Raw genomic sequence first — 18,318 nt, 5'->3', positions numbered from 1 at the left:
GACCTTAGTCCACACAGAACAGTTTTGACTTTGCCTACAATGGTAAGAAAAATGGAAACCTCTGTAATTACCTGAATTTCTGCAATGATTACTAATAAAATGTGCAGAAAATAGGTAGCGGTGACAGCATAGAAGGGGCAAATAAAACGTTTCTTTATTCCTCCATAGTTTACATGCAACGTTTCAACTCCAAAGGAGTCTTTTTCAAGCATGTAATGCTAATAAAATATGGGCTGAATAATTATTCAAGGCTAAGTTATAGAGGAACACAATCTATCTAAACACATAATACACAAAGTTATCAAATTAACTGTGACATGCCTCAGGTTAGCTTTATCTTGTGACACAAAGCGTGACTTTAAATACTACTATTCTCAGCCAGTCAACTTGCTGTCAAGACTGCACCACAAGTCATCAGGCTTTTCTCTCTCTCTCTCTCTCTCTCTCTCTCTCTCAATGTCATCAGCAGATGCAGGGCAGTGACATCCCGTGAACATTTCACGTGGGTTAGGGCACTGTAGAGCCACCAATGTTTATGGGATGTCACTGCTTATGTCCCATTTCGGAGCCGTCTCATATTGCTGCTTTGCTATTTATCGTTCGTCATTCGATCATTGGCTGCATTTACTTTTAATGATCGTTCATTTTCACTCGTTTAAACAATTTTTGGAACAATTATCATTCTAGGTAAAAGGGCCTTATGCCTTCACAGATCTAATCTGCATAAATCAGTATAAACTATAGAAAGGGTCTCGCAAGTGATCACAGGAACATAGGCAAAAAAAATAAAAATCTGTTTTTTTTAAGTGGGCTCATGAGGTGTGCTGAAGTATTTAGGGCTCATGTCCACGGGCAAAATAAGAATTAAAATCCGCAGCGGATTTTAACACTTCTCCTGCCCGCGGATCCGCACCCCATAGGGATGCATTGACCACCCGCGGGTAGATAAATACCCGCGGATGGTCAATAAAAGAGATTTTTTTAAAAATGGAGCATGGAAAAATCTGGACCATGCTCCATTTTCATGCGGGTCTCCCGCGGGGACGGCTCCCGCGGGCTTCTATTGAAGCCTATGGAAGCCGTCCGGATCCGCGTGAGACAAAAATCATATTTTACTCACACGCTCTTTTTCTCTTCGGCGCGGCGCCATCTTCTCTCAGTCGCGGCCGGATCATTTTGCTTCGGCCCGGCGCATGCGCGGGGCACGTCACCGACGTCATCATGCACATCCGCCAAGCCGAAGAAAGAAGATCCGGCCGCGACGAGAGAAGATGACGCCGCAGCGAAGAGAAGAAACGGAGCGGATGGGAGGTGAGTTAATTCTTATTTATTCTCCTTTTCAGCGCTCATGTCCACGGGGCAGGAGGGACCCGCTGCAGATTCTCCATGGAGAATCTGCAGCGGATCTGATTTTCCCCGTGGACATGAGGCCTTAGACATATTTTGGTGGCTTTTTTTCTTTCTTTTTTAGCTTGGAAAACCCCTTTAAAGCTAAAACTAGTTATGTCACTGAGGGGTTAAAAGTGCACTTAAGGCGACTGAGTTATATACCAAATGTATTTACATGAGACAAATTCAAAATCTACAAAAAAAAAAAAGGTATATTTTCGGGAGGGCTTTTTCAATTTTAACGTGACTATGGAGGGGTTTCATTCTTATATATTGGATTTCACATAAACAACAAGATAGAAAACAGTGAATATAGTTATTTTGGCAAGGGGGTGGTAAGTTCCTCCCCACAAGCAGCATCTAATTAAAGTGTAAGGCTCTCTATTCCAGTCTATTATATGTCAGTGTTAGGATTGAAGCAAGTTGTATACCCCATTCTGCAGCGCGCACTGCATGTCCTTCATAACTGAGCTCCATTATTTTGAGCTGGTAACCTGATATATAAGCTTTGCAGTCCTACTGACTAATTTTAAAATCTAGAAGACTAAATAAGCCATTATACTGTATACACATATACGAGTACACAGGCATACTTTTACACACAAACACACACACATAAAAATATAAACCTCTGTCAGCTCCAGTCCTGCAGCCTTCTGGCCTCACAGTATCACATACATCAAGCCTGCCAGACTGAAGAGAGGTTTGAAGATGTAGTTAGTGGGGGGCAGCACTGCAGGAGGCAAGATCCTGCTCCAGTCCCCACTCCTGGCCACAGGCTGGCTTCCTCTGGGGAGGTGCGCTGCAATGTGACAGCCAGCAGCTCTGTCTTGTGATTGGTGGAGCAGCAGACTCACTGCTAAAACTGAATGATCAGCTAATGAACAAGCATTCTCCAATTTATCAGCTGATGGTTAGTCCTTTTTTATGGCCCAATCGTTGGGTAAATGACCATCTACTGAAACACTGTCCTTCCTGCACATGTGAGTAAACTGCATTTCTGCAAGAAGTAAAGTTCCCGTTATTGCCCGTTCCAAGTGACTAAGGTATTCAAAGCTAACTGTGTGTGGACTCTCTTATTTAACCGACTAGGATTTGCCGATGTGAAAGGAATTGTGGCATCATGCATGACATCTTCAAGTTCACTACACTTATACAGGTAACCGCTGTCCCAGCATTGCCTAAAAGAGGCCTAGCAGTGCCTTGGACGAGGTTTAATGCGTCCTTCTGGGGAGGAGTCTGATAGAGCCACCGTGACAAGTGACACCTCTACCCCGCCAGCTCCTCAGTGTGGGCTTCGTGTCTTGGTCACCGTGGGGCACCACCGGACCATCTGGGACATGAACTTCAAAATCCTACGGGTTTGCATGATCTAGACACTCAGTTACAGAAAAAGTGTACAACTGTGTTGCAGGATACTATATGGAAACTGTATGTCTCCATGCCTGCTCGTATCACATCTGGCATTGATGCTAGATACGGCCTGACAGGATATTAGAGCCTCGATGCCCATCCGTATCACATCTTGTATCTAAGCTAGAGGTGGGCCAACAGGGTACTAGAGCCTCCGGGCCAGGCCCGTATCACATCTTGCATCCAAGATAGACAGTACAACAGGGTACTACAGCCTCCATGCCTGCCTGTTTTACATCTTGTATCCAAGCTATAGGCAGTACAACAGGGTACTACAGCCTCCCTGGCTCCCCGTATCACATCTTGTATCCCAGCTATTGGCAGTACAACAGGATACTAGAGCCTCCATGCCTGCCCGTATCACATTTTATATCCAAGCTAGTGGTAGGCCAACAGGGTACTAGAGCCTCGATGCCAGGCCCGTATCACATTTTACATCCAAGATAGAGGCAGTATAACAGGATACTAGAGCCCCTATGCCTGCCGTATAACATCTTGTATCCAAGCTAAAGGCGGTACAACAGGGTACTAGACCCTCCATGCCCGCCCATATTATATCTTGTATCCAAGCTAGAGGCAGTACAACAGGGAACTAGATCCTCCATGCCCTCCTGTATAACATCTTAAATCCAAGTTAGAGGTGGTACAACAGGGCTCTAGAGCCTCCATGCCCGCCCACATTACATCTTGTATCCAAGCTAGAGGCGGTACAACAGGGTATTAGAGCCTCGATTCAAGTGGTCGGTTTTATGCAATAAATTATCCTTTTTGCTATGATATTGTAATCACTTACTTATATCAAAGTTACATATACACATAAAGGCTAATTTCACATGGGCTAGTGCGATATGCGATGACATCCAACATGCGATGTCCCCACAGATGTGAGGCAGTTTTGTGTTAAAACCACCTTGCATAAATTTGGGAAAGTAGCAATCGTGGAGTGTTTCCCATTAAGAAACCTTGCATCACACTGCACTCGTGTGCATCTTGCACGTGGTACAATGCTTTGTCAGCCCTATTGAAAACAATGGGCAATACAAAGGCATGCCCAAAGATAGGACATGTTGCAATTTTTTTTTTCTCATGCGTACGACCCCATTGAAGAGAATGGGGCTCATATTCATGCAAGGTTTGTTCGTCTCGCATTGGACAAATCTTGTGCGATTTTCTCGGCCGTGTAAAACCGGACAGAAAGTTTTATTCGAATCTGACAACTGCTTGTAGGGAATGGATTATTTTTACAATGAGTGTAGATAGGAATATCTCGTTTTGACAAGTCCCCAATGATAGTAAGCAGAACCGAGGATTACAACTAACCGGCTCATTGATTTAAAGAAAAAGTAGCTCATTAAAAGGACAAACAAAATAGTTGAACTATAACTTATTGACTGCAGAGATTACACTAAGAAGCAATTCTACAGGATAAATGAATGTATGCTCTGCGAGGTAAAAGCTGATGGAATGAAAAGGCATGTGTATGAATAAGTCATGACCACCACCTCTCTGATCATTTGCCCAAACAGTATACAAAAAGGTTTTGTGAATGGCATAACCAGTTTTTCTCTTCACTTACAAATTATACTGTGAAGCTCTGTATACTGCAGCGTCCAAGAACATTCCTATCATAGGGCAGCAATGTTTATTTTACAGAAATGGTCCACTTGAAGACGTTTTAAGCATTTTTTAAAGTTCATGCTTAAAGGATTCTCACGGGATCTACATTGAAACATCTTTTCTGCTAAGTTGTCCTTCTGCCAGAAGGTCTAAACAATCCTTCTCTATAAACTTTACTGATAATACTGATGCGTCATTTGCATCTCCATGAGATATGTGTGTGGTCAGATGCTTTTTCTGAAGGGACCTTTGTATGCAGCCAAATTGCTTCAGTTCCTGAAAGCTTGGATTTCATTTCTTTGCACAAACTGATGGTGGAATTTCTTTTCTACCAGTCCTTTATATGCAGTCATCCCAAATGAAATTTGTTTGGTGGTAGCCTCACTGGAAGTTAAAGGTTTAGGTGGCCTTTTCTAGTACCTCATGGGAGTCCCCCCAGCAATCAGTTCTTTATGATCTTAGTTGTGGATAGGTGATAAGCATCTCAGTTGTGATAATACTACTTTACAGCATGCAGCTTGAAGCCAAGGCCGCCTGCACACGGCAGAGCTGGATTCTACATGTGGGTTCCCATAGCTCTGATCCCGGCCGGCAACCATGCATACGGCAGGATTAGAATTGCGGAATCCGCAGATGATCCATGGTATTCCGCACGTATAGGCCAGGGAATCCATGGTCAGAGCGATATACAGCAAGAAGTTCTGTGGATGGCATAAAATATGTCAGGCAGAGGCAGACAGACAGATACAACATTTTACTTCTTTGAGGCAACTAGCTTGTCAATAACAATGCAGTTCAATAACTTCATGCTGTTTCACAACAGTCTCTCAAGAAGTGCACAAACTTGCCTGTTGTCATCACAAGAAGGTAGCTGATGGCAGATACTCACGCAATCCCTAGCAAACACATGAACAACAGTCAACAAAGCCCTAGTCAGTCCGGCCATTTGATGAGTTTTATCTCAAGCAAACGTGCTGCAAATAATGAAGCCTTTGATTAGTTGCATCAGGTGTGCTCGAGACAACACTTGATTTACAAACATGTGCTCTTATGAGGGATTCTCTTCAGGGAGTTGAATAATTCTGAGACTGCAGTATTAATTAAAAGTGGTACTTTGTGCTGAATTCGGAGAAACCATTTATTATATTAGTTGTATTAGTTGTGTTGCCAGCATCCATTTTCCTGGATATGGGTTGCTTCATTGCACTCGGACTCCAGCGATGATTCCCATCTTTGGTGTTGTCCAGACCATTTCAAAACCGCTGACTTAGTGTTAGGTAACAGAAGGGAGGGAGACTTCTCCTCCCACACACTTGCGGGGTTCCTCGCCTAGGTGGTCTTGCCATTCTTCTACATGCTGTAGCTTCCCCTGTAGCAGGCCTTTTCTTCATTTGCAGCAGCAGCTGTTGAGCAGAGCTTTCACAGGCCATTGGTCTTTCTCTGAGCCCTCGGCTGCTCTCAGTGGTCTTCCTTGCTGTTCTCCCCCCACTGCTGTCTGGGACTGTTCAGTGGTCATATGGGGCGTCGCCTCCTCACTCTTCCCTATGGTGTGAGCAGTCACCAGACGGTGTCACTGCCAAAATCTTGGAGGGTCTGGGGCCTCCTCTTTCTTGGCACTCGGAGCACCCTGTCTCTGGCATCACTGGGTGGAAGGGGCGGGGCTTAAGTCTGGCAGCATAAAAGCTGCTGTCAGAGTCGCTGTGTGTGAAGGCACTCCCTCCATCTCATTACACATTCAATAAGTCACATTGATTGCATACCCTGTAAACACAATGGAAGCCGGAACTGTAACTACTGGTTACCCTGAGCCTTGCTCTATTTCACGTTAAATAACACCAATATTACTGGAGATGTATTCGATACAACAAGCTTGCATGATAAAGATATCCTACTGAGCCAACTTACATTCATAAATATGATATAACGGTGTTGGGCTTTATTTAGTTTAGGTTAATGTAACCTCTGTCCGTGACTCTGAGGTTACAGATGTGGAAGGGATTAGTGAAAGAAAGCATTCAGCTGTGGGTCCAGATGTCTCTTGGAAGAAATCAGCATAGCATTAAAATGATAACATTATAGCGTGATGGATCATATGTCGTTCTTCTTTAGCAAAACTCTGAAACAGAAACATGTAGGGATTTTAGCATATGAGATTTTGTCTTAGCCAATGTGACATCCTGTGGCCTGTAAACGTCTCAGAGCCACTGCTGTGACATCACACCTTCTCGGGATAATTGGAGAGGTAATCCACTCCAAGAGAGCATCTGTCTGCGAGAACTGTGTAATGTAATGAAGTATTTATGAAAAAGACATTTAGACATTTTGCTCCATTCTACAATTTCTATTTACTTCAACCAACTAAAATCTTTTTGACTTGGTCTACTGTAGAAATGTGTTAGTCAAATATCCCTTATTATAAAGTATGTCAAATGGAATACTGCAGAAAAAAAGTTATATTTGCTTTAAATTACCCAAAATCTGCTAGTTCCCATTTCACCTTTTTGCCAAGAATGTTAACTGCAGCTGGAGGGAATAGCGCACAAACCAATTCTGTTGCTTTTGCAGAATAAACAGTTATTTTATTGGAACTATTTTTATATTTCAATTACAGCCAAGAATGGCGTCACCAGAGCTGTGTAAGAGTTGTGCTTTCTATGAGAGACCACAATAGGTACTGCGAGTATGCTGGACAATGGTAATATCACTTTATTGGAAGTTTCCAAAGGAAAAAAAATCAATGCTTTTAGAGGTTGGCATGCGTAGCATCCAGATGAAGGCCTTCTTTGTAAGAAATTCTTACCACATGTCCTTACTTGTGTTGGTGGTGCAGGAAAGTGAGAGGTTCGTAGAGGTGTAAACTAGGCTTTCCTGCACCCAGGGCAAAGATTCAATTTCAGAGCCACAATAGAAAGTTTAATTCGGTCCATCATGCACCTTCCTCCTATGGTTCATTTTGTATTACTGTATTCTGAGAACCAAAACTTTTTAATTTTTCTGGCATGGCCATTTGTAGGCTTGTTTTGTGCAAGATGAGTCATGTTTTTTTTAAACAACCAATTTGGGATGCATATTATGTATTGAAACTTTATGACTTTTTTTTTAAGGAAATAATTGTAATTTTGCATTTTCTTATGTTTTGCTTTTTAGGTTTCATTAGGAGTGCTTATGATGTTTTGATCAGTTTTTATGTTTCTTGGGAGACTGGATGAACAATAAAAATGCCAATTGATGTGGAAAGTTGTAATTGCACGCTGGGTGAGAAAACTGCTGAGGCAATCGTTCAACACCCAGCAAGTATAGTCCTAGCGTTTTTTCTAACAAGGGCCCATGCACAATACTTGGTGGAATGACAGATAACTGACCACTTCACAGCCACACAGTGCTAGCCTCCCAGTAAATTAGTATCAGAAAGGAATGATATGCTATCTGGGAGGCATAAAGAAACTTTGATTACCTTTAATAACTATGTTGCCTTATTCACGACATCAGTCTGTTGGTGCCGCCACTTGAACAGATACAGATGCTCAGAACCCCTCTGACACTAGTTGCAGCCGCCCGGCCCGACAAGTGGAGTTCCCATCATCAGCTGTTTTGTTTAACTAGGTGCTCTGTGTACCAGCGTGGGCTCAGGAAGTGGCAGCAGCAGCCAGATTTTGTGAACATAAAGTAACACAGTCATTGATGGTAATAATAATAATAAACTTTATTTGTATAGCGCCAACATATTCCGTAGCGCTTACATAGACAGGGGGGATACAGAAAGACAAAAGTACAAACATTACAGAACCAAGGTTACATAGTAATCAGTTGATGGAAACAATAGGGGTGAGGGTCCTGCTCCAACGAGCTTACATACTACAAGTAATGGGGTGATACAGAAGGTAAAGGGGCTGGATATATGCTCGGTATGGCGAGGTGGAGAGTGAGGGATTCTATACACATAGACAATGGTCAGACATTTAGCCGTGTGACGCCAGAATCGGTATGACGGAGCGGTTTATGATGGCTAGCAGGGATTGCAGTCAGTAGGTCAGGGAGCATGTTATCAGGTGAAGTACAGAGGGGTTTGTTTAGGGAATGCGGTATGCCTCCCTGAAGAGGTGCGTTTTTAGAGCACGCCTGAAGTTTTTCGAGTCCTGGATTGCCCGGGTATCCTTTGGTAGTGCGTTCCAGAGGACCGGTGCTGCTCTGGAGAAGTCTTGGAGGCGGGAATGAGAAGTTCGAATTAAAGGGGTGCGCAGTCTAGTTTCGTTAGCAGAGCGGAGAGCCTGGGCTGGGTGATGGATTGAGATGAGGGAGGCAATATAGGGGGGCGCTGCGCTGTGGAGGGCATTGAATTCTGTATTTAACAGGCAGCCAGTGCAGTGACCGGCACAGGGCAGAGGCGTCTGAGTAGCGACTGGACAAGAAGATGAGCCTGGCTGCCACATTCAGGATGGATTGGAGAGGGTAGAGTCTGGCGCAGGGAAGGACGATCAGCAATGAGTTGCAATAATCTAGCCGAGAGTGGATAAGGGCAACAGTAAGCGTTTTTAGCATGTCCACAGTGAGAAAAGAGCGGATTCTTGCGATGTTCTTAAGGTGCAGCTGACATGTTTGGGCAAGAGATTGGATGTAGGGGGTAAAAGAGAGATTGGAGTCGAATATGACCCCAAGGCAGCGGGCATGTTGTCTAGGAGTATCATAATTCATTCTCATAGCCCTCCACAACCACCATTCCCTTCTAATTGTGCCCTGGGCACATACCTGCCAGCCTTAGATGTCCAATGGGACATTTTTTTGCATTGCCACTCATCTGGTGGGAGTGCGAAAAAAATGCCTCCTTCTGGGTTACTGTCAATAATCTGTACAATAAAGTATGTCCTTATAATTTCAAGTGGTCCCTGGCAATGGCCTTACTTTGTATCTTACTAGGCTCCCTTTCCTCATTGAACAAGGGACTTTTATGCTTTTTTTCTACAGGTGGCTTCATTAGTAGTTCCACATCACTGGAAGTCCTCTCAAACCTTGACACTAAAAGAATGATATGGTACTTTCTCAGACATTTTCAGAACAGGGAAGCTCATTGCCCAAGATCAGGGCAAGGTTGATAAATTTCTCAAAGTATAGACCCCTTGGATTATGTTCAAAGGCTCATGAGCGGACAACTCGGCTCAGTGATTTATAACCATTGTTCTGGACATCCTGCCTTCCCCCTTTTTTTTCTTGTATGTCTCTCGCTTTTTTTTTTCCTAAAAATACTTGTTGTACATTTGTCTTATAGCTAATTAATTGAAGAAACTAATGTTAGGTTTTCGCATAACATGCCTGTGATTATTCTGCGTATGACTTCTCTAATATGCATTTAACGTTTTTCTGCATTTCTTTGTTACAACGCAAGTGCCAGAGGGAGGTTGGCTAATTTGTCCAAGGAAACATCAGCTGCAATTACTAAACATCAGCACAGAGCTGATTGGGAGCCTGTGTTACATGTTATAATCATTAATATCAAAAGGAGTGTTGATCCAGGGATTATTCGGATTGCCAGATTGGAGCCAGAAAGGATTTTTTTCCCTTATATGGAGAAAATTGGCTTCTATTTCATTGTTTTGGTTTTTTTTGCCTTCCTCTGGATCAACATTGGGAGCCTTACATACTATGTTACTTACTATATTGTACGTCCGTGGTGGTAAACCTATGACACACATGCCGGACAGGGCACTCAGAGCCCTCTCTGTTGACACACACACCAGTAGGGGCAGATGGACCAACAGCAAGTATCCAGATATTCAAATTTCAGCGGTGTGTAATTATGACTACCATCATCCAGGCTCATCACTAATAAAATGGATTGTTTTGACTTCCTCACAGTACTGCATCCGCAAAGGTACCGTGCTACTAATTTGTTCAGGGGACAATGACTGCATATTTTAGTTATTGGACATTTCATTTAGTTACTTCAGAGGAGACTCCTATTTTCAACCAGCATCTGTGGAACTATTTGCCCCTGTTAAGGGTAAACGATTTACTGATAATGGTAATTCTATATTGCATGCACAATATTAAGGACACCATATTCATAGGGTACAGACAGAGGGATAGTGTGAATTGAACAGTAGTAAACTGTTTCCATTGTATCCAAATAATACTGTTCTATATTGTTGCCATATTTAGTAAAGCATTGTTTGTTCAACTAAACTGGTGTAACACGTTTGTAAAAACAGCATTATATTTCTGATAACCTAGTGAAGAAGCAGTATAATTTAGTGCAAAGACAGTCCCTTGTAAGCCAGTGGGGTTCTTTTATGCCCCGATGATATAATGATAGTGTGTCTTGTACCTGATGTATCCGTAAAATACTAATTATTTCTATGGTCCAACTGTAGTGTTATCTAGACACAATGAACTGAATACATGTCAGATTGGACATCAAGTGACTTTGCTTACAATAGGAACCACTGAATAACTATCTTGCATAAGAGAGAAGTGTTTCTGAATGCCACAAAAGATTATCAAAGCACTAACAACCACTTGAGTGACTGAGTTAAATACTCCGCCCGTGATCACATGATTGTGACATCATTACAGGTCCTTCATTGAGCGAGTTACATGCTCCTCCCCTGATCACATGATGGTGATGTCGTTACAGGTTCTTCAGTATTTTGACCAACTCCAACTGTCATCACAGGTCCTTCAATGAGTTACATGTGATGATGTCCTTCACTATATTGCGTCACCAGAAAAACTGGTACTATAAATACAACTAATAACTAGTATTTCCATACTTGGAAGAGCTATCCACCATAAATTATTACTTGTATTATACATGTCTGTTATATTGTGTGACTGCACCAGACCAACACTAAAAGAGTACAAGAGGGGCCTGGACACCTTTCTTGAGCGATACAATGTTACATGCTGTAATCATTAATATCAAAAGGAGTGTTGATCCAGGGATTATTCGGATTGCCAGATTGGAGCCAGAAAGGATTTTTTTCTCTTATATGGGGAAAATTGGTTTCTATCTCATTGTTTTATTTTGCCTTTCTCTGGATCAACATTGGGAGCCTTACATACTATGTTACTATATTGTAGGTCCGTGGTGGTGAACCTATGACACACATGCCGGACAGGGCACTCAGAGCCCTCTCTGTTGGCACACATGCCGATGGCTGCTCGCAACGCTAGTGATTACCAGCCAGGTGTCACTGCTGCAACAGCAGAAATTTCCGCAGCAAATTCCACTGCATTTCCACATGCAAAAAACTGTCAAAATTTGCACCGTTGATGCAGATTTTGACTTGAAATCAGCCACACATCCGCAACTGATTTCCTACTATGTGACTCTCCCCCTCACTTCTTTCATAGGCTGCCCGCTGTCAGGTATGGCACTTCAGGTCAGGTGCTGCTGGTCAGGTGAGGCCACTACAGGCCGCTGAGAAACAGAAGCCAGCGAGTGCTGACAGCGGGAAGCCTTAGGAGGAGGTGAGGGGGAGTGTCGCATAGTATGAAATTGGGTATGGGTACTCAGGTGATTTCCAGTCAAAATCTGCACCAGTGGTACTCCAGTGCTCTAGCTAGGGGAAAAAAACACATGGCGTTCCTACCTGTCTATTTTGAAAAAGCCCTGTCTGTTTTATAATGACGGAGGTACAAATCATAAGTAGCGTCGCCCCCTGATGGGTTGGCACTTTGCTATAAATAAGTGGGTTCTGGGTTGCAGTTTGGGCACTCAGTCTCTAAAAGATCTATCATCACTGTTGTAGGTGCTCTTTATAAAATACAAAAATACAGAAACGTGTCATTTGCTACTTATGCCACCGTGATTGTGACTACAGGATGCCACTTGCCAATCGGCATGAGAAGCAACATAATTAAGCTACAGCAAACACTTTTAATTTCTATATACACTCTTTATAAAAAAAGATGACAGAATCATTTACATGGCCACTATAACTGAAATGCATTGTTTCTTTACATAGGTTCAATTCTTCCATTTTTAAAGCTAATAAGGGGAATTAGGAGAACCTGTCATTCTGATTTATCCTCTAATGGGATCCAACCTTGTTTTCAGGAATGCAAAATGCAAAGAAAGATGGACGTCAGATATTATTGCTGTGTAAATATGCCATAAGACTACTAAGCAGGTAAGCCACTGGATTGTGAGCTCAAGCTCTTCAAGCTACACCTTTAATCACTAAAGGCCCATTTAGACACAAAGATGATCGCTCAAAAGATGGCTTTTGAGTGATCATTTGTGCATAAACTACTACTTGGTACTATTAGTACCAATTAGTAGCCTGTGAGCCACTGGGAGCTGTAATCAGGGAACAGACCACCTGCTGTTCTCTGAATACATTCCCTTTGCTCTGCCATGGGGCTGACAGCTGAGACAATGTAATCAGCTGTAATCAGCTCTCCCCGGGCAGAGGACAGTATACGGTCCTTCTTATTAGCTGTTCTGCCGAAAGATGGATTTCATGCCAAACCAGGAAAGTGCCATGGCAGGAAAGTGAAAGATTGGCACATTTACACCCAGTGATATCACTCAAAAGATGGCTTTTGAGCGAATTTTGAACGATAATCATTGTGCCTAAATAGGCCTTTACATTTAATATCCATTGACCACAGGCATGAATAAATAATCAAGTAAATAGCAACTGTATGATCACTGCTATATAAATATAGTACGTTGCTGTTCCTCCTCTCTTGGTGCGCCAGTTTTCCTGTAACTAGTAATTCCACTTAATTCAAATCTTTTGCATCTGCCTTGAGACGTGTACTATTTTGTTTGATTATAAGCTAACATAAACCTGACTTAGGAATGTTTTATAATCAGCCAATTCTGGAACACATTTATCTATTAGGAATACTGATGCGGTCTGGAGGCTTTCTGTTCACTCATAAAACCTAAGATTTGGAACCTGTAGGAAGTTGACATATTGCAATAATTTCTCAGTCCCGTTTAGTATACATTGTGTATATAATATGGTAGTAGCTAATACTGGCTGATTTTCAGCACACGTGGCAGTTGATGACTACACGAGTCAAGAGAGGTAGCCTCAGAGGTCTCACCGTTCCTTCTGGATTGCAACTAGTATGTAGAGGCAGATATCTAGCTCTCTCAGCATGGAACTTCCAGGGAACAATCGCCATGTTAAACATCTGTTTGCAGAATTAATGACATTTGTGTTTTTGTTACCAGACAAAACTGCTTTCTCACACTAAGGATCCGTCTTTGAATCTAATATTAAATCCTCGGGGGTATGCCCCTTGTTCTCTAGTAACGACAAGCAGCTGCAGTAACCTAAGGACATGCCATACTGTTAAATACGTCTCGTCTGCCTGAAGTACAATATAGAACATCTGCTGACAGCAAAAATGACTCACTGGGCATGAAGTCAACATAGTGCGATAAAGTTTTTGGCAAACCCATCTCTCATTAATGGGGGAGATTAAAAATATCTGCAATTTTCTTATCTGTTGACTACTTTCCCATCCACACCCCAGACCCAGAATCACATAGATGAAAAGCGAGCAATTAGAAAAGAAGAAGGAAAGTTAAAACCAGAACAATCCTACAATGAAAAAATAGACTAGAGGAAGACATGATAGTTTAGATCTTGCAAACCTTCATATAGGAACAATGCTGAAGGGTTGAGGAGAATGAAGAAGAATTTAAGTTTTTCTTTGCTATTTCTGATCACGAAAATACCTTTCCATTGGCTGGAAACAATAGTAGGTATATTTGGTTGATCTGTCAACTGTTTTACTGTAAAAATCCTAAGAGGAAAGATGATAAGTAGAGATGAGCGAACCTACTCAGCCACGCCCCTTTTTCGCCCGAGTGCCACGATTTTCGAGTACTTCCGTCCTCGGGTGAAAAGATTCGGGGGGCGCCGTGGGTGAGTGGGGGGTTGCAGCGGGGAGTGGGGGGGAGAGGGAGAGAGAGAGGGCTCCCCCCTGTTCCCCGCTGCTACACCCCGCTCCGCCACGCCTCCCCCGCCCCCCGAATCTTTTCACCCGAGTACGGAAGTTCTCGAAAATCGCGGTGCTCGATCGAGTAATTACTCGAAACGAGTATATTCGCTCATCTCTAATGATAATACATCAAAGGTGTAAATTCGAGCTCCTTTGCCCCAATTGCCTAGTATTGTCTGGAATATACTGACACAGCTAAAAACACTATCCATGTGAGCTGAAACATACATCTTAAAAAAGATAAATACATACTAAAACACCTACATGAAAATGCCTTGTGTGATAAAAAGTATAAAAAATAAACCTTATTTGTATGGCGTCAACTTATTCTGCAGCACTTTTAGGTAATTTATTTATTAGCAGGCTGGTTACTCATTTTACCGACCTCGGAAGGAGGAAAGGCCGAGTCATCCCTGAAGCCCTTGATCACACACTGTCACTTTTATCTGCAAAAATGTTACAAACATCTAAGCAATGATGAAGCTTTTAAACAAAACAACCTTTGGCTTTTAGAGGGTGCAGGGCTCTCTTCAACTTCCCCCCGCAAATTTGTCTTTTACAATTATGCTCACAATAAAGGGCTGTTCCCATCTGGGATACAAAAGTCTGATATATGTGCGTCCCATCAATGGGATCTCTACTAGAGATGAGCGAGCACCAAAATGCTCGGGTGCTCGTTACTCGGGACGAAATTTTCGCGATGCTCGAGGGTTCGTTTCGAGTAACGAACCCCATTGAAGTCAATGGGCGACCCGAGCATTTTTGTATATCGTCGATGCTCGCTAAGGTTTCCATTCGTGAAAATCTGGGCAATTCAAGAAAGTGATGGGAACGACACAGAAACGGATAGGGCAGGCGAGGGGCTACATGTTGGGCTGCATCTCAAGTTCCCAGGTCCCACTATTAAGCCACAATAGCGGCAAGAGTGCCCCCCCCCCTCCCAACAACTTTTACTTCTGAAAAGCCCTCATTAGCAATGCATACCTTAGCTAAGCACCACACTACCTCCAACAAAGCACAATCACTGCCTGCATGACACTCCACTGCCACTTCTCCTGGGTTACATGCTGCCCACCCCCTCCCCCCCCCCCCCCCCCGCACGTCCCAGTGTCCACAGCACACACCAAAGTGTTCCTGCGCAGCCTTCAGCTGCCCTCATGCCACACCACCCTCATGTCTATTGATAAGTGCGTCTGCCATGAGGAGGAACCGCAGGCACACACTGCAGAGGGTTGGCACGGCTAGGCAGCGACCCTCTTTAAAAGGGGCGGGGCGATAGCCCACAATGCTGTACAGAAGCAATGAGAAATATAATCCTGTGCCACCGCCAACAGGAGCTGCACACGTGGGCATAGCAATGGGGAACCTATGTGCCACACACTATTCATTCTGTCAAGGTGTCTGCATGCCCCAGTCAGACCGCGGTTTTTTATAAATAGTCACAGGCAGGTACAACTCCGCAATGGGAATTCCTTGTGCACACACAGCATGGGTGGCTCCCTGGAACCCACCGGCTGTACATAAATGTATCCCATTGCAGTGACCTGGACAGCAGAGCTAACGTCAGATTAAATGCAGGTGGGCTTCGGCCCACACTGCATGCCCCAACCTGACCGGGGTTTTTAATTCATAGACACAGGCAGGTACAACTCCCTATTGTGAAGTCCCTGTGGACCGACAGCATGGGTGGGTGCCAGGAAGCCACCGGCGGTACATAAATATATCCCATTGCATTGCCCATCACAGCTGAGGTAATGTCATGTTTAATGCAGGTGGGCTTCGGCCCACACTGCATGCCCCAGTCAGACTGGGGTTCTTTATAAGTAGACACAGGCAGGTACAACTCCCTATTGTGAAGTCCGTGTGGACCGACAGCATGGGAGGGTCCCAGGAAGCCACAGGCGGTACATAAATAAATCCCATTGCATTGCCCAGCACAGCTGAGGTAATGTCATGTTTAATGCAGGTGGGCTTCGGCCCACACTGCATGCCCCAGTCAGACTGGGGTTCTTTAGAAGTGGACACATGCAGTTACAACTCCGTGTGGACCGACAGCATGGGTGGGTGCCAGGAAGCCACCGGTGGTACATAAATATATCCCATTGCAGTGCCCAGCACAGCTGATGTAACGTCAGCTTTAATGCAGGTGGGCAAAAAATGTACTGGATTACACTGTAGGCGAGGGCCCCAAAAAATTGGTATACCAACAGTACTAATGTACGTCAGAAAAATTGCCCATGCCCAACCAAGAGGGCAGGTGAAACCCATTAATCGCTTTGGTTAATGTGGCTTAATTTGTAACTAGGCCTGGAGGCAGCCCAGTTAAAATAAAAATTGGTTCAGGTGCAAGTTTCAACGCTTTAATGAGCATTGAAACGTATAAAAATTGTTTACAAAAATTATATGACTGAGCCTTGTGGGCCTAAGAAAAATTGCCCGTTCGGCGTGATTACGTGAGGTTTCAGGAGGAGCAGGAGGAGGGGGATGAATATAATACACAGATTGATGAAGCTAAAAGGTCCCCGTTTTTGATGGTAATAGAGAACGATGCTTCCATCCGCGGGTGCAGCCTACGTATTGTTTAGGTATCGCTGCTGTCCGCTGGTGGAGAAGAAAAGTCTGGGGAAATCCAGGCTTTGTTCATCTTGATGAGTGTTAGCCTGTCGGCACTGTTGGTTGACAGGCGGGTACGCTTATCTGTGATGATTCCCCCAGCCGCACTAAACACCCTCTCTGACAAGACGCTAGCCGCAGGACAAGCAAGCACCTCCAGGGCATACAGCGCAAGTTCAGGCCACGTGTCCAGCTTCGACACCCAGTAGTTGTAGGGGGCAGAGGCGTTACGGAGGACGGTCGTGCGATCGGCTACGTACTCCCTCACCATCCTTTTACAGTGCTCCTGCCGATTCAGCCTTGACTGGGGAGTGGTGACACAGTCTTGCGGGGGAGCCAGAAAGCTGTCAAAGGCCTTAGAGAGTGTTCCCCTGCCTGTGCTGTACATGCTGCCTGATCTCCGTGCCTCCCCTGCTACCTGGCCCTCGGAACTGCGCCTTCGGCCACTAGTGCTGTCGGATGGGAATTTTACCATCAGTTTGTCCGCCAGGGTCCTGTGGTATAGCATCACTCTCGAACCCCTTTCCTCTTCGGGTATGAGAGTGGAAAGGTTCTCCTTATACCGTGGGTCGAGCAGTGTGTACACCCAGTAATCCGTAGTGGCCAGAATGCGTGTAACGCGAGGGTCACGAGAAAGGCATCCTAACATGAAGTCAGCCATGTGTGCCAGGGTACCTGTACGCAACACATGGCTGTCCTCATTAGGAAGATCACTTTCAGGATCCTCCTCCTCCTCCTCTTCCTCAGGCCATACACGCTGAAAGGATGACAGGCAAGCAGCATGGGTACCCTCAGCAGTGGGCCAAGCTGTCTCTTCCCCCTCCTCCTCATCCTCCTCATGCTCCTCCTCCTCCTCCTCAACACACTGAGATATAGACAGGAGGGTGCTCTGTCTTCCCCCGCCTCTGTTTCCGAGCGCAAAGCGTCTGCCTTTATGCTTTGCAGGGAACTTCTCAAGAGGCATAGCAGAGCAATGGTGACGCTAATGATTGCAGCATCGCCGCTCACCATCTGGGTAGACTCCTCAAAGTTTCCAAGGACCTGGCAGATGTCTGCCAACCAGGCCCACTCTTCTGTAAAGAATTGAGGAGGCTGACTCCCACTGCGCCGCCCATGTTGGAGTTGGTATTCCACTATAGCTCTACGCTGCTCATAGAGCCTGGCCAACATGTGGAGCATAGAGTTCCACCGTGTGGGCACGTCGCACGGCAGTCGGTGCACTGGCAGATGAAACCGATGTTGCAGGGTGCGCAGGGTGGCAGCGTCCGTGTGGGACTTGCGGAAATGTGCGCAGAGCCGACGCACCTTTCCGAGCAGGTCTGACAA

At 44.5% G+C, this 18,318-nt stretch overlaps 1 protein-coding gene across 4 annotated transcripts in view; it reads right to left on the bottom strand.

Annotated features, from left to right (window-relative positions):
- LOC136626727 (platelet glycoprotein V-like) overlaps positions 1-18,318 on the bottom strand; it is a 64,746-nt gene that overhangs the window by 17,050 nt on the left and 29,378 nt on the right. The window contains exon 2 of one of the 4 annotated variants that reach the window (XM_066601758.1): positions 6,117-6,180. The exons of the other annotated variants lie outside the window; for them this stretch is intronic. The gene's annotated coding sequence lies outside the window, so the exon portion shown is untranslated. Of the gene's footprint in view, positions 1-6,116; positions 6,181-18,318 lie in introns of those variants that run through there. 4 annotated transcript variants of the gene reach the window in all.

Source organism: Eleutherodactylus coqui, chromosome 1 (assembly GCF_035609145.1).
Source record: "Eleutherodactylus coqui strain aEleCoq1 chromosome 1, aEleCoq1.hap1, whole genome shotgun sequence".
NCBI lineage: Eukaryota > Metazoa > Chordata > Amphibia > Anura > Eleutherodactylidae > Eleutherodactylus > Eleutherodactylus coqui.
Note: the sequence above shows the minus strand (reverse complement) of the source record. Positions and strands in the feature narration are given on the sequence as shown.